Below are 15228 nucleotides of genomic sequence, written 5' to 3' on the forward strand. Positions count from 1 at the left end.
ACTCTTGATCTCAGGGTTGTGAGTTCAAGCCCCATGTTGGGTGTGGAAGCTACTTAGAATAAAAAATTTTTGTTTTTAATTTTTAATGAAGTAAGTCATATGCCTAGTATTTGGGTTTTTTGTTTGTTTTTAGGGGATCAATTCAGGAAAATTGTATGGCCCTAGTTTGGGGACGAAAAGAAGTATCTATGGACCTCCAATGTTTCCAGCTTTTCAATCCGGCCATGTTGGGGGCGCCAGCATGTAAAAAATGTAGCTGACACTATTGGTACTAACCTAAATTCACCCCTGCCCCTCTTCTTCCCGGCTGTTAGAGTGCCAACCTTCTGCGTGGTTCTGCATTGAGAACAGAAGCCTTCCACTGTGCCAGGAGATGAACCTCTATTTATATAAACCAGTCAGAGAAACTCATTTTCCTAATCAAACTGGTTTAGACAAGAGCATGTGTTGTAATTCTAGCCAATGGGAAGTGAAGGAAACCACCTGCAAAGCTCGACGGAAAAGGCTTTTTTCAGAGATGTCTAAGAAGAAGCAGTCCCTTCTTCTGCCTGTTGTTGTCAGTGTGTAAGAATGTGATAGTTGGAACCACAGCAGTCATCTTGTGACCATGAGGAAACAAATTGGGATGGCAAAGTTGAAAGATGTAGCTTAGGCACAGAATCAAACATTCCTAAGGTCACCCTACTTCTAGCCCTTTGCCATGTGAGACAGTAAGCCCCTACTGTTGAAACTGCTCTTAATAAGTAGAAACTGAAAGTATCCTTCCAGATACAGGACTTCTTGCTTGGGAACCCATTATAATGGAGAGCTGGGAGACACTAAGTATAGAAATTGTACCAACAGAAACACATAGAGGTTGAATTCTATTCAAGATGCACAATGTATTGGTTGCTAAGAGATGCTGAGAAGATATAAATGACCAAGGAAGTTTCCCCTACTCAGAGATAGCTTATAATCTAGTTAGTTGAGAAAACCAAACACAGCCAGCTCAAGAATTCTTGTGCAAAGAAACAGTAAATTCCATTTAATTCTGCCAGCATTAATTCTGAAATACATGTGAGAGGGGTCTGTCGATGAATTAGATATACTCCCTGTCCTCTACAATCCAGTAGAGAAAATTAGACGGATAGGCGATTATAATATTGTGGAAAGGGCTTCAAAAGAAAGGTAAATGAGAGATTAATTTCTTTTGGCAGGCCCAGGAAAGCCTCATGTCTTTCCTGCTTAAAATTCTTCACTGGTTTCCAATTACCCTTCATTTATTCAACAAATATTTATTGGGCAATTACTCTGGCCCAGCCCTATTCTAGGTGCTGGGACACAGCAGTGAGGAAAACAAGGTCCCAACTCTCTAATGACCTTACATTCTAATTAAAGGAAGAAAATACAATAAACAAGTGAGTAAATATAACCTATGTCAGAGATGCTATTACCAAGAAAAATAGAGAGAGTAGGAATGCTAGGATTTCAAGGTGCTATTTTATATGGGATGGTGAGATGCTGACATTTGAGCAGAGAGCTGAAGGAAGCTAGGGAGTGAGCTCTGTGTGGATGTCTGGCGAAAGTGTTAGAGGCAGAACGAATAGCAAGTGCAAAGGCCCCGAGGCAGAGAATGCCAGGCATATTTGAATAACAAGATGGCAGGTCAGTGTGCCTGAAGCAGATGAGTAATAGGAATTTCAGCTGTAGAAGGTGAGATCAGAGAGGTAGTCAAGGGTGGAACCAGATTTACCATGAAGTTAATGAAGCTCTGACAACGTGCTCAGAAAGTCATAGATTTTGGTATAATCTGGAAAAGTAAGATATTTTAGCCACGATCAGTTAGGCCTGCTGTCTCTCTCCACTCTGACTTCTCAATCACATTTCCCTCTATGCTGGATCTTTAGAGAGGCTGCAGGTATTTGGGGAAGCTGGCTAAAAGGAAATTATCTTAGGGATACATCTAGTCTGGGGTTAGTGAGATAAATTTGTGTGGATCACAAGTCACTTCCATGACTAGCTGACCCTAAGTAGGAGTGGCTTCCAAGAATACCCCCTCACCCAAAGATGCAGAGCCAGGGGTCCGGTGAGAATATGAATAGGTCATATGAAGCCCAGGTCTGAAACTCTGTGAGTAGCCAGAAGCAACAAGGTGTTAAATATACAGAACAGGAAGCTAGTCTTCAGAAAATTTAGAAAATTCTCCCAGTGTGTAAACTCACAAGCAAAAGTAAATTCAGTCCTCACTGACACCTAATCATGACAGAATTTTTCTCCCCTAAGGAATATATTCAAGACTGCAGAAACTACAGTGAGAAATGCACCTTTGTTGACTGAATCTTGAGAAACAGAGTTTATCAGACAGGGCACAAATCCAAAGCAGTACTATAAACAGCAAATCTATCTCTGTGTAAAGTCACCCACTATCAATTGTAAGAAGCAAATTTCAAAATATCATCCTAGAGGAAAAACTGAGTTATCTTTCTATTCTCTCTATCGAATATGATATTATAACATCCTTGTCATATAGAGAGATAATCAAAGCACATGCAAAGAATTTAGGGAGAAAAATGTGACAGAGGTGGTTCAATCAGTTCATTAATATATATATTATGCGATTTTGCTAGATTTTGTTATGCTGGGGGTATGTGTCAGTTTTTTGACTTCTAATTTGTGGTGAGTTCTTTTCTTATCCTAAAACTATATTCACTTTCAAATGCTATTTTGTATTCCTGATTCTTTTTTCTTTATCTTAAAGAGAGCCCCAAGACTGCATCAGAAAACTCAAGTTGGTTGTATGTGGAAGACTTCTGAGTCATGGTACAATAACATCCCAGCTAAGGTTTATAAAAATCATTCCAGAAAGTTCAGTAGTGATTCCCAGATTTGGGGATTCATGGACCAGTAATATTTCTAAAATATTTTAGGGGACAAGCATTTGATTCCCAACTTTAAAAATAAAAAGCCACATAAATAAGCATTTAAAACAGCCATATCTATTGTGGTTATGTGGTTTTTTTTTTTGATACTTCTTATATAGACACCTACTTAAGTCTTTATGGATAAAATTAAATGACATGTTGGGGCGCCTGGGTGGCTCAGTCGGTTAAGCGTCTGACTTTAACTCAGGTCACGATCTCATAGTTCGTGAGTTCAAGCCTCGTGTCGGGCTCTGTGCTGACAGCTCAGAGCCTGGAGCCTGCTTCGGATTCTGTGTCTCCTCCTCTCTCTGCCCCTCCCCTGCTCATACTCTGTCTCTCTCTGTCTCCCAATAATAAATAAATGTTTAAAAAAAATTATATGACATGTGCACTTTGTTTTAAACTTAACCGACAGAGTATGGGGGAGTGAGAAAACAAGACTGGTCATTTGTTGGTATTTGTTGAAGTTGGGTGCTGGGTACATGGAGATCCATCACACTAGTCTAAGTTTGTAAACGTTAGTGATTTTCATTAAAAAGGTATAAAAATTGGGGTGCCTGGGTGGCTCAATCAGTTAAGCATCTATCTGACTCTTGGTTTCGGCTCAGGTCATGATCTCACTGTTTGAGAGCTCACATGACAGCCTGCTTGGGATTCTCTCTCACCCTCTCTCTCTGTCCATCCCCCACTTGTGCTGTCTCTGTCTCTCAAAATAAATAGATAAAACTTAAAAAAAAAATTTTTTTAAGGTACAAAAATCAACTAGCTCTAACTTACAATTCTGTAAAAGAAAGGATATATGAGCACTCCAGAAGTTGGGATGCCATAAAATACCATCCTATATACTTAATAACTTCAATCTTATGAAAAACTCATTCACTATACTGTGCTTATTTTTCTTCTTGCTGTTTCAGGGACCACCTGAAATGCATCCCAAGCTGTTCAGGGACCACCTATTTGGGAGTGAGGTCATGTTGGCAGCTAACTCTCAAATGATTAAAAAAAAACAAAAAAAGTTCTTGGGTCACCTGGGTGACTCAGTCGTTTCCGCATCCAACTTCGGCTCAGGTCATGATTGGTGGGTTTGGGCTCTGTGCTGACAGCTCAGAGCCTGGTGCCTGCTTCAGAGTCTGTGTCTCCCTCTCTCTCTGCCACTCCCCCACTTGCACTCTGTCTTTCTCTCAAAAATAAATAAACATTTTTTAAAAATTTCTTTGAATTGTATTTCCCAATTTTTTTGTAAGTTTATGGTGTGTGTGTGTGTGTGTGTGTGTGTGTGTAACTGGAGTTCAATGTTGGGTTTTGCCCATGCACATGCACATTACTACATACATATGTCACATAATCTGAGCTCTCAGTTTCTCGATCTGAAAAGTGGGTATAATAATATGTACTTCAATGGGTGGATCTTACACATTGACAGTAAAACCATGAATTGGCGCAATCCCTGTGGGGAACAATTTTGCAATATCTTCTCAAATGTTGTATCCCCTTACTTTATGGCCTAGCAATCTTACTTCTGGGAATATATCCTACAATGACCCTTGCATACATATGAAATGACACATATAAAAGATAGTCATTGTAACATTGCTTTTAATTACAAACCCTGGAAACAACCCAATGTTCATCAACAGGAGATTGATTAAATGTTGTACCTCCATGCAATGCAGCTGGGAAAAAGAACGAGGAACTTACACATGAAAAGACATTCACTATAAATTATCCAGTGAGAAACATAGAATACAGAACATGTACATAATTTACTGCCTTGGGTTTCAAAGAAAGAAGGGAATATAGGGCTATTTATTCATATGTGTTTAAAGAAAATGAAAGGACATGAAATCAGGTGTTAAAATAGGTTCTTGTTTTGGGGGAGGATTTTTTTGAAGAAGTAGGAATGGGGGACATGGTAACAGAGTCAAGACATTTTGCTGTATAATTTTCTATGTTTTTATTATTTTTTTAATTTTTTAATGTTTATTTATTTTTGAAAAAGAGAGTGCTTGCAAGTGGAGGAGGAGCAGAGAGAGGGAGACAGGAGATCCGGAGCGGGCTCTGCACTGACAGCAGAGAGCCTGATGTGGGGCTCCAACTCACGTACCTCGAGATCATGACCTGAGCCAAAGTTGTTCCAACACTTAACTGACTGAGCCACCCAGGAGCCCCTCTATGTTTTCATTTTAAATTGTATGAATGTATTCAAAACACAAGCTTTGAAAAAGACGATGTGTGTAGTGAGAACATTCATGGCACATGGTATAAAAATAATGAAAGTGATTATGGTTCTTATCGTTGCCACCATCACGATTATAGCATTGCCCCTCTGGATCTGCACTGTCCAATAGAGAAGCCACTGGACACGTGTGGAAATTAGGCATCTGAAATGTGGCTGATCCAAATGAAGATGTGCTGTCAGTGTGAAATACACACCAGACTGCAAAGACTCAGCGGGAAGAAAAGACTGTAAAATACCACACTAAGAATTTTTATATTGAGGGGCATCTGGATGACTCAGTCAGCAGAGTGTGCGGCTCTTGATCTCAGGGTGGTGAGTTCAAGCCCCATCCACGTTGGGTGAGGAGCCTACTTAAAAAAGAAACAATTTTTATATTGATTACATGTTGAAATAAAAAATAAAAATAAAAAGATTGTATTAAACAAGATATATTATTTAAATTAATTCCCCGTTTCTTTTTATTTTTTTAATGTGCCGATTAGAAAATTTTAAATTGCCCATGTGGCTCTCATTTGTGTCTTGCACTGTTATTTCTATTAGATGCTGCAGCTGGTCTGTGGCATCTCGTACATTGGAGAGCCTTCATGCACATTTGTTGAGGGAATGAGTGAATAAATATCCTGTGACAATCTCATAATATATGACAAGAACATGGAGAAGAGTTAGCCTGTTCAAATGGCTTTTTTTTTAAGGTTTATTTATTTTTGACAAGAGGGCAAGTAGGGGAGGGGCCGAGAGAGAGGAAGACACAGAATCCGAAGCAGGCTCTAGGCTCCCAGCTGTCAGCATAAAGCCCAAGGCTGGGCTCAAACCCACGAACCACAAGATCATGACCTGAACTGAAGTCGGATGCTTAACCGACTGAGCCACCCAGGCACCTCTCAAATGGCTTCTTTAGGTTGAAAGCTTAAAAGCAGAAAAAAAATTCTCTTCCTTGTCAGGGCCACCAACTGCTGTCACCGTGAGCACACACATGTAACTTTAATTTAGCAAATTAAAATGTTCTTTCAATTATAATCAGCAATTACCCAGCACGAGGAGGATGTGTTTGCTTCTTGCACTGGCTTGTTTGTAGTTTTTCAAAGCACAGCTGCCTGTAGAAAACTGCTCCCCTTCCTCTAGAGGTCTGTGAAAGCAGAAAGCACTTGCAAAGTCCTATCCGGAAGAATATTTTATTTTTTTGTTCAGGAAATGAATCCATCTCATAAACCTCACAGGTACCACACACATGACTACGTCTGATGCAGAACAATAAAAGAGGAAAAACACTGGCTTCAGGGTCAGACAGCTGAATTCAAATTTGGGCTCTATATTAGTCTCCTAGGACTCTGTAGCAAAATACCATAAATTGGGTGGCTGGAGGTTAGAAGTCGAAAGTCAAGGTGTCCAGAGGGTTGGTTTCCCTCCGAGGGCTGTAAGGGAAGGATCTATTCCAGGTCTCCCTCCTGGGCACAAAGATAGCCATCTTCTCTTTACCTTTTTAAATTGTCTCTCCTCTATGCACATGTCTGTCTCCAAATGTCCCCTTTTTATAAGGTCTGGATTAGGGACCATCCTAACAACTTCATTTCATTTGTTTACCTCTGTAAAGACCATATCTCCAAATATGGCTACACTCTGAGATACCGGTGGTTAGGACTTCACCGTAAGAATTTGGGGGTGGGGAGACACAATTCAACCCACAATGGGCTCTGTCCCTACTTGCTGGGTGACCTTTGCTAAACTTCTCTGAGCCTCGGTTTCTTCATCTGTAAATGGGGATAATAATATGTACCTGGCAAGCTTGCGCTGGAATGGAAGATTATATATGTAAAATCGGTTTGCTAAGCTGGTAACTCTGGGACTGCTGGTTGTCATCCTAGCCATCAGCTGGGGACATCACATTTGAAAATAAAGCCAACACCAAGGAAACCAGAGATGGAGAGAAAGAGTGCCTGAGGATGTTAAGCGCCTGAATCCAGCCATGTCTGACGTCAATAACTCCATGCAGTTTTCCAATAGGTGAGCAAACATATTTCCTTTTTTGGCTTAAAACAAAAATCAACAAAACCTTAAGGGAAAGAAAAAAAAAAAAAAACATTTCACCAGTGCCTGTGACGTAGTCTGTCAGCCTGTATGAAATGATGCGTATTTTTCACGTTGGACGTTAAGAGTAGGAAGGTCACTGCCAAGCCCCCCACAGAGTGACCTGCCATGATTGGACTGAGCCCGTAAACTTTTAAGGGAAAGTTCATCCCTTACAGTGGCGCCATAAAGTCACCGATGCTGTTTGTATTTTTTAGACACCCTAATGAGGACCCAAAACATTTGCCTACAAAAGCAGATATTTGCCTCTGTTCTGTGTCTGTTCTCTTCCTTAAAAGGGCTGTCTCAGGCATTCAGGAACCCACCCTCTATCTACTCTCTTATCCCTCATCAAATCCCCTTGTTCCCATCTCTCATGGATCCTAACAAACAAATTACTGCCGACAACTCCAAATTCTCACCAAGGCGTAACTGACCAATAGATCTTCCAGAAATATTTGCATTTTCACAGGAAACAAAACCCTGAGTCTCTGAGGGTAGAACTGAGGATAGAGACCGGAGAAAGAACCGAGGACTTCCTGGTTTCAAAAGAAGAGAGAACAAAACTGAGCAGGATTATGCTCTGGTTATGTGCTTTGCACCAGACTCTTTCATAAACATTCTCCATTTCCATTCTGACACACACATTCAAGATAAAAAGAAAAAACTTGGGGGCACCCCAGTGGCTCAGTTTGTCGTGTGTCCAATTCCTGATCTTGGCTCAAGTCATGATCTCAGGGTTTGTGAGATCAAGCCACGTGTCTGGCTGTGTGCTGACACAGCACACAGCCTTCTTGGGTAGGAGTCTCTCTCTCCCTCTCTCTCTGCCCCACCCCCACTCGCATGAGCTCGCTCTCTCTCACACACACACACAAAATAAATAAAACTTTAAATAAAGAAAGAAAGAATTAAATAAACTTACAAAGTCGCTATCAAGCCCCCTTCACAGATGCAGGCATGGCTCAGATACTGTAGTAGGAAAGCCAGGATTTGATGTCAGACCTTTCTGCCTACAAAAAGCATCTCACCTCACTAACCAACCCTGCACATCTCATGGTGTGATGGTCCCACCCTGCCTCCCTCATAGAGAACTTCAGTCCTGAGTATCCAAAGCATTCTGTAAACACCCTGGAAAATAAATTTAAAATGTTCTACAAATGCAAGACACCCATGTTAGACCACAAATCAACTTCTCAGATTGTTCTATGGTACCCTACTGGAATTGGTGACCCCTATAGTCTCACACAGCCCTGGAACTTTCTATAGCCATAATGTGTATGGCTATAAAGAAAAATCCTGTATCTTATTCAATCCTACCTTGCCCAGGATGCTTTTCATTGCGAGTAGCAAGGTCTTCAACAATAGAAGGGATTGATTGACTTGTGTATGAGAAGCCTAAATTCAGAAGAGCCTTTATCCTGGAGGTCAACAGTGTCACCAAGATCTGGTTTCCTCCTATCTTTCAGCTCTGCCTTCTTCAGGTCAACTACATGGTAAAACTGGCTTCCTTTGTGGGCCCCAAATTGCTGCTAGCCTGCTTCACAGCCAAAGGAAAAGAAAGAGAGTCTTGTTCCAGGATCCCCTGAAATGGCCCTGAGATTCATTCTGATTGGTCGGCCTTAGACGACAGGCTCACCACCGCTCTACCAATCACTGTGGCTGGGTAGATCGCATGCTGTACTCCAGGAGCCTGCGAGGGAATCTTGTACCTCAGAATGAGAGCGACTCCCAAATACAAGTGAGAAGGTATTAGAAAAGAGAAAGGAAAAGATGCTAGAAAAGCATTCAGTAGATATCTACTCTGAAGCGTTCTTAGCCTCTCTGATCCCATAATGCCTGATTTGGCAACTGGTTTGGAGCTTCCAGAACACCCCGATCCAGCCCCTAATTAGATGGATGGCACCAGATTTTCCCATCCACATCTCTGCTCTCTGAGCACATCAGTTCTCCACTTACTCACTTTATGATTCAAATTAGTAAGACCCTTTCAATAGCTTAAATCTCTCCCCAGAACAAGCTTGTCTGTTATCTGGAAATATATGGTCACATGAACTTATTCAAAACACAACATTTTCTCATTATAATGAGACATGATTATTAATGGCAGAGTGCCCATCAGAAATGAAACTAATCCTTCATTTTATTCAAAATAAATGTGCTCTAAAAAGTACAGAGATGGTAAAATTAATTTGGGAGTAATCAATTCCTGCATTTTAAATGAACATAATTATGTAATCATTAAATTATTTAATGGGCTTCATTAGGCTTATTTCTGGCTTGGGTGTCACATTTTTTTAACCCAATTAGCTCAAGTGCTAAAATTAATTTTTTATTACTGGTAAGAGTACTAATCCAAGTCAGGATGAACATAACTGGGGTCTGCCCAGCTTCACCTGGAGGCTTAGCTGGGCCTTCCTTCCCTTAATGGGGGGATTCACTGTATCAGTACAATACAGCCAACCAAGGTGGAAAGAAACAGCCTAGCAGAGGTTGGTCTGTGGCAAATGTCTAGTCTGCTTCCAAGCAGACAGGACACTGTCAGATTTGACTCGGTGTTCCTTAGAAAGCCTTGCAAGAGAGACGTCTCCCAGAGGAAACCAACACGATAGCCCCCTGTCAGTGCTATAGTATCACCAAGAGTGGGCCTGGGCGCTGTCTAGAATAAGACACTTGGGCATCTCCCAGACCTAGGTTCAAATCCCGGTTTGAGTAGAGGTAGGCTATGTGACCCAAAACAATCTTATGTAAGCTCGGTGAGCCTCACTGTCTTCATTGGTAAACAGGGATGATGAAATAATAGTCATTCAGAGTTGATTACGAGGACTGGCAGTAATGTGTATGAAGTGTGCGGTACACAGCAGTCACTCATAAGTGGTTCTCATTCTTGTTATCACAATCAGACATCCACAGATTTCATCTTCAGGGATGCTAAGGGTCAGACACAGACTGACTTTTTCAATCTGAGCACTAATGATGAACAGGGGATTCCGAGTGGCCGTATTGTAAAAGAAGAGGCTCTCAAAAAAAAAAAAAAATATGTATATATGCTTTTAAGATGACATTATAGAATGAAGGCATTTATAATTCCTAAGAAAGAGAGAGGCAGTGTGACTGGAGATTAAGAGGACAATCTGGAGGCAGACAGTCTGCCTTCAAGTAAAACAACATTTTTTTTTAACTTCCTAGCTATGGGATTTTAGTCAAAACACTTAAACTTTTGAAATCAAGGTTTCCTCATCTAAAATCAAGGTAATAATAGAATTGAGTTGTCGTGAGGGTTGAATTGAGTAACGTATAGAAAATCAGTCGGTTTAGTGTCTGACTTCAACTCGGGCCGTGGTTCATGGGTTCGAGCCCTGCGTTGGGCTCTGTGCTGACAGCTCAGAGCCTGGAGCCTGCTTTGCATTCTGTGTCTCCCTCTCTCTCTGCCCCTCCCCCACTCACATTCTGTCTTTCTCTCTCTCTCAAAAATAAACATTAAAAAAAAAGAAATATAGGACACTGTCAAATATGTTTTCCAGACTTTAAGAAAACAAATATTTAAATTCAGATAAAAATATAGATTTGCTCCGTAATAAACTCAAAGATAAATTTTATCCATTCATTTAACATTTATTGGTACTCACTATATGTCAGACACTGAATTTAATTGTGTAACAGGAGAAATATTGTGAAATTTTTCAAGCCTATTACTCTAACCTGGCCTTTCATACCAGCCAAGTTGGAACACTTTTCCTAACATCTTCTCAGAAAGAGGTGACAGGAAAAGGTCGTGGGTAAACCATTCGGAAAGCTACCTTCCCTGTTCATACATCAGACTAGCCCTCAGGTCACAGTTAGAAATGCAAATGAGGAGCTCAGTGTCACAGCCAGCATGGCCTTTCAGTAACTTGACATAGTCACACCAGGGACCGAGTGCCTCTGTGTTCCAGAACAGGCTCTCTTTGTTTGTCTTACCATATTACATCCATTATGGATGTCTAACATTGAAGGGATCCATCAAAATTTAAATTACACACAGAAGCCTAAAAAGCCATAGTCAACCTCTTTTTTCTGTCTTTCTCCCTCTCTCTCCCTCCCTGTCTCCCTCCCTCTCTTTCTTTCTCTTTTCTGTTCTTTTTTTTCTTTTTATTAAGTTGAAAAAACCAGAATTGCTCCCACAACTCGAATGAGTTTCCCTAAATCAAATCAGATGCAGATCTTGGACAGATGGCTGGCCATCAAGTTTGGGAGAAAAGAGACAGCTGACGGACATTACCTAACACGCGCTAACCCTGCACTGGCTTCCCTGTGATCCCTGATTTAGCAGAAGAAAAGCTGAAGCTTCATCCCATTGACCTGGGTTGCCGACAGTCACACCTGCCAACATTAATTAAATAAACATCCGCTGGCGATGCAGCTCGTATGACCAGTTCTGGGGTGTAATGAAGCCTGGCTTTCTGACCTCTCAGGTGCTCCCAAGCTTTCCCTATAGGGAACGTTTACTCAAAGCAGATTAGGGCACATATCTGCAATCACTGGTGAGAACCATGTCCTCAGAAATCCTCCTAAACCAGGGCCACCTTCGTGGCTCGTTCGGTTAAGCATCTGACTCTTGACTTCAGCTCAGGTCGTGACCTCGCAGTTCTTGAGTTCAAACCCCACATTGGGCTGCCCATTGATACTGGGATTCTCTCTCTCTCTCTCTCTCTCTCTCTCTCTCAAAATAAATAAGTAAACTTTAAAAGAAAAATGTTAAATAAAAAAGAGACCCTCCTAAACCAATGGCTACACACAGAACTGATTAAGGATCCAATAGTTCAGGTACCATTCCTACAGGCACAGCCATAAGCCTTGCTAGGTTCATGCAAACAAGGTGAATATCTCTACCCTACCTACTGTAGCCCACGTTGCATGCCTGAAGCTCATTTCAAACATTCATCATGCTAATTAACACTCACTAGATTTGCCAATAAAAATCCATTTTTTGATACCAGTGTGTTAATTAGCCAATCTGTTGCTGGCGATCTGGAAGGGACGGGAGAAGGACATGCAGTGGCCACCTCTGGAGTCCGGCTCTGTGTGACAGAACGGCAGCTGTCCACGCCACACAGTGCACGCTGAGAGCGGGTGGCCTGACCACGAGGCAAGTTAACTCGCACGCGCCCACTCCCTCACTCACTATGCTAAAGAGTTTTAAAACAAATTTGGCAGACATTGTATCATGCCGCACAAACCAGGCAGAGAGCAGAAGCCTCGGGATTCAACTCCATCCCTGGAATCGGCATTCTAAAGGCTGAGGGGAAAGAAAAGATGCCCCTACAGCCTCCTAAGGGATCCAGGAAGTTAATGCAAGTTCCGAGACGGGGAGAAGGCCTCTTTCCTGGGTGGACATGACACCTTCCACTGTCCCGCCACCGGATGCAGGGAAGTGGGCCAGTTTCATGGATCAGCTTCCCGGGCTCCTTCTCAATGGACTCATAACCTAAATCTCTGAGTTAACAAATGAAAAATCACTGGGCTGGATTCTAAACGTTGGTGCCTTCAGGACAGACCCTATCCATCAGCCCCCAGGTGTTTTTGCTAACCTGGTAAAAAAATCCACAGCGCCCACAACCACTGTGTGTTAGAGAGAGAGGCAGCTGGAAGATGGGTCACATCAGGACTAGACTATTTTTTTCTCTTTCTCCATTTTTATATATCTGGCTTATTTTAGCCCTGTTCTTATTTCTGCATCTTTTATTTTTCAGAAAAAAAAAAAGTTCTCTATTGGAGATGTTGGAATATTCCATTAATTTGAAAGCTATATAGGTTGTCACATTGTAAAGGAGAGTCTAGTACATTTCGTATAGCACTGAAACTCTGATTAACACATCACTCAACAATTAGAAAATTTTAATAAAGATTTGGTGAAGTCAAGATTCCAACAGAGCTGAAGGGAGTTTAAAATAGTGGAAGACACTTAGGAAATACATATCAAGAACCTTAGAAGGAAAAAAAAAGTTTCTTTCCATCTGATTCACTAAATTCACACCTTTGAAGCTATCTCAAGAAACACTGAGAGGGGGTGCCTGGGTGGCTCAGTCGGTTAAGTGACTTGATTTTGGCTCAAGTCATGATCTCATGATTCGCGAGTTCAAGCTCCAAGTTGGGCTCTGCGCTGATGGTGCAGAGCCTGCTTGGGATTCTCTCTCTCTCCCTCTCTCTCTGCCCCTCCCCCGTGTGAGCTCGCTCACTCGTGTGCTCTCTCTCTCTCTCTCAAAAATAAATAAGTAAACTTAAAAAAATTAGAAATGTAAGTAAAGATTTGTTTATGGCTATGTTCCTTAAAAGCATATTAATAATCATGGCAAGTTAGAAACATTTCAAATGTCCAGTAATAAGACTGGTAAAGAAATTATGGCACGTCTATCTTATAGACTCTTATGCAGTCATTAAACCATGTTTTGTTTGTTTGTTTTAATTAAAACAAGGGGTGCCTGGGTGGCTCAGTCAGTTAAGCGTCCGACTTCAGCTCTGCTCACGATTTCATGGTTCATGAGTTCGAGCCCCACATCAGGCTCTGCTCTGACAGCTTGGAGTCTGGAGCCGGCTTCAGATTCTGTGTCTCCCTCTCTCTCTGACCCTCCTCCACTCATGCTCTGACTCTCTCTCTCTCTCAAAAATAAAAAAATAAACATTAAAAATTTAATACAAATGTAAAAATTAACAATTAAGACAAGAAAATTAAAACAAGAGATGTCATATGGAAAAGTCAACATAAAACTACAAAGATTCAATGACCCTTATTTTGTTTTAATATTTGTGAACACACTGTGCACATGATTTTTTTAAATATACCCCAACATGTTAGTAACCAAGCTGGAATTTATAGTTATCTCATCTCCATTTTCTTCTTATATTACTCTGTGTTCTCTAAGTTTTCTGCCATGACCATACGATGCATTTTACATACATACATGTATGTGTGTGTGTGTGTGTGTGTGTGTGTGTGTGTGTGTGTGTATTCTGTTGCACTTAAGTGTTCATCCTTTTTGAAGAAATAATTCTAGGTCTAAGAACACATAATAAAAAAAGAGAGAGAAACATACAGACAAAGCTTTATGTTTCCCAAGGTCACATACTGCATTGCTATGAACAAAGGTTATTGCGCTGTGGATATGTTGTATAGACACTTTTATTAACAGGGGATTCTGGTTAAATAGAAAGGCAGATGATAGAGAATAAGTGATTCCTTCATAAGGCTGCTGAATTTGCTGGAAAGTACAAAAAGTATACCCCTTAGAACTGACAGGGGCTCTGGAGATCATCTACTCCAGTGGTTGCAAATATTTTTAAACCATAGAATCCTTCTTTTAAATAAAATCCTAGGAGAATCTGCAATATATGAAACTTGCATCAGAGCACTACCCTGGTTGAGGTGAGGAAGGCAGACCCAGAACTTCCGTCATTTGACCTCTGCTCTAAGGAAGCACAGGTCTCTGTGGAAAACCTTCAGAAGGCCATTGGGGACAGGATAATCTAGTGATCCAATAACCTGTACTTTGTTCAGTTTCTATTTTCTCCAAGCAGGTCTTCATCTGATTGGCTGTTATAACAGAAAACCCTGCTGGGTGGCTTATAAGCAATAGAAACTTATTTCTCACACTTTTGGAGGCAGGGAAGTTGAAGACAAGGTGCCTCCAGATTCCACATCTGGTGAGGACCCATTTCGTAATTCATAGATGGCTGTCTCTTGGCTGTGTCCTTACGTAGCAGAAGGGGAAAGAGAACTCCATCGGGATACTTTTATAAGGGCACTAATCCCATTCCTGAGAGCTCCACCCTCATGACTTAATCACCTCTCCAAAGCCCCACTTCCTAATACCATCACATTGGGGATTAGGTTTCAATATACGAATTTAGGGGGCACCATACAGTCTATGACAGTAGATCGTTTTGCTTCAGGAGTCGATGTTGGAAAGCCCAAAGCTACAGTTGTCCACGAGACACTTCTCTTCCTGGATTTTGTAAAAAGGTTTTGACAAGATCACACCAAGCATAGCA

Source organism: Neofelis nebulosa, chromosome 17, assembly GCF_028018385.1.
Source record: "Neofelis nebulosa isolate mNeoNeb1 chromosome 17, mNeoNeb1.pri, whole genome shotgun sequence".
Lineage (NCBI taxonomy): Eukaryota > Metazoa > Chordata > Mammalia > Carnivora > Felidae > Neofelis > Neofelis nebulosa.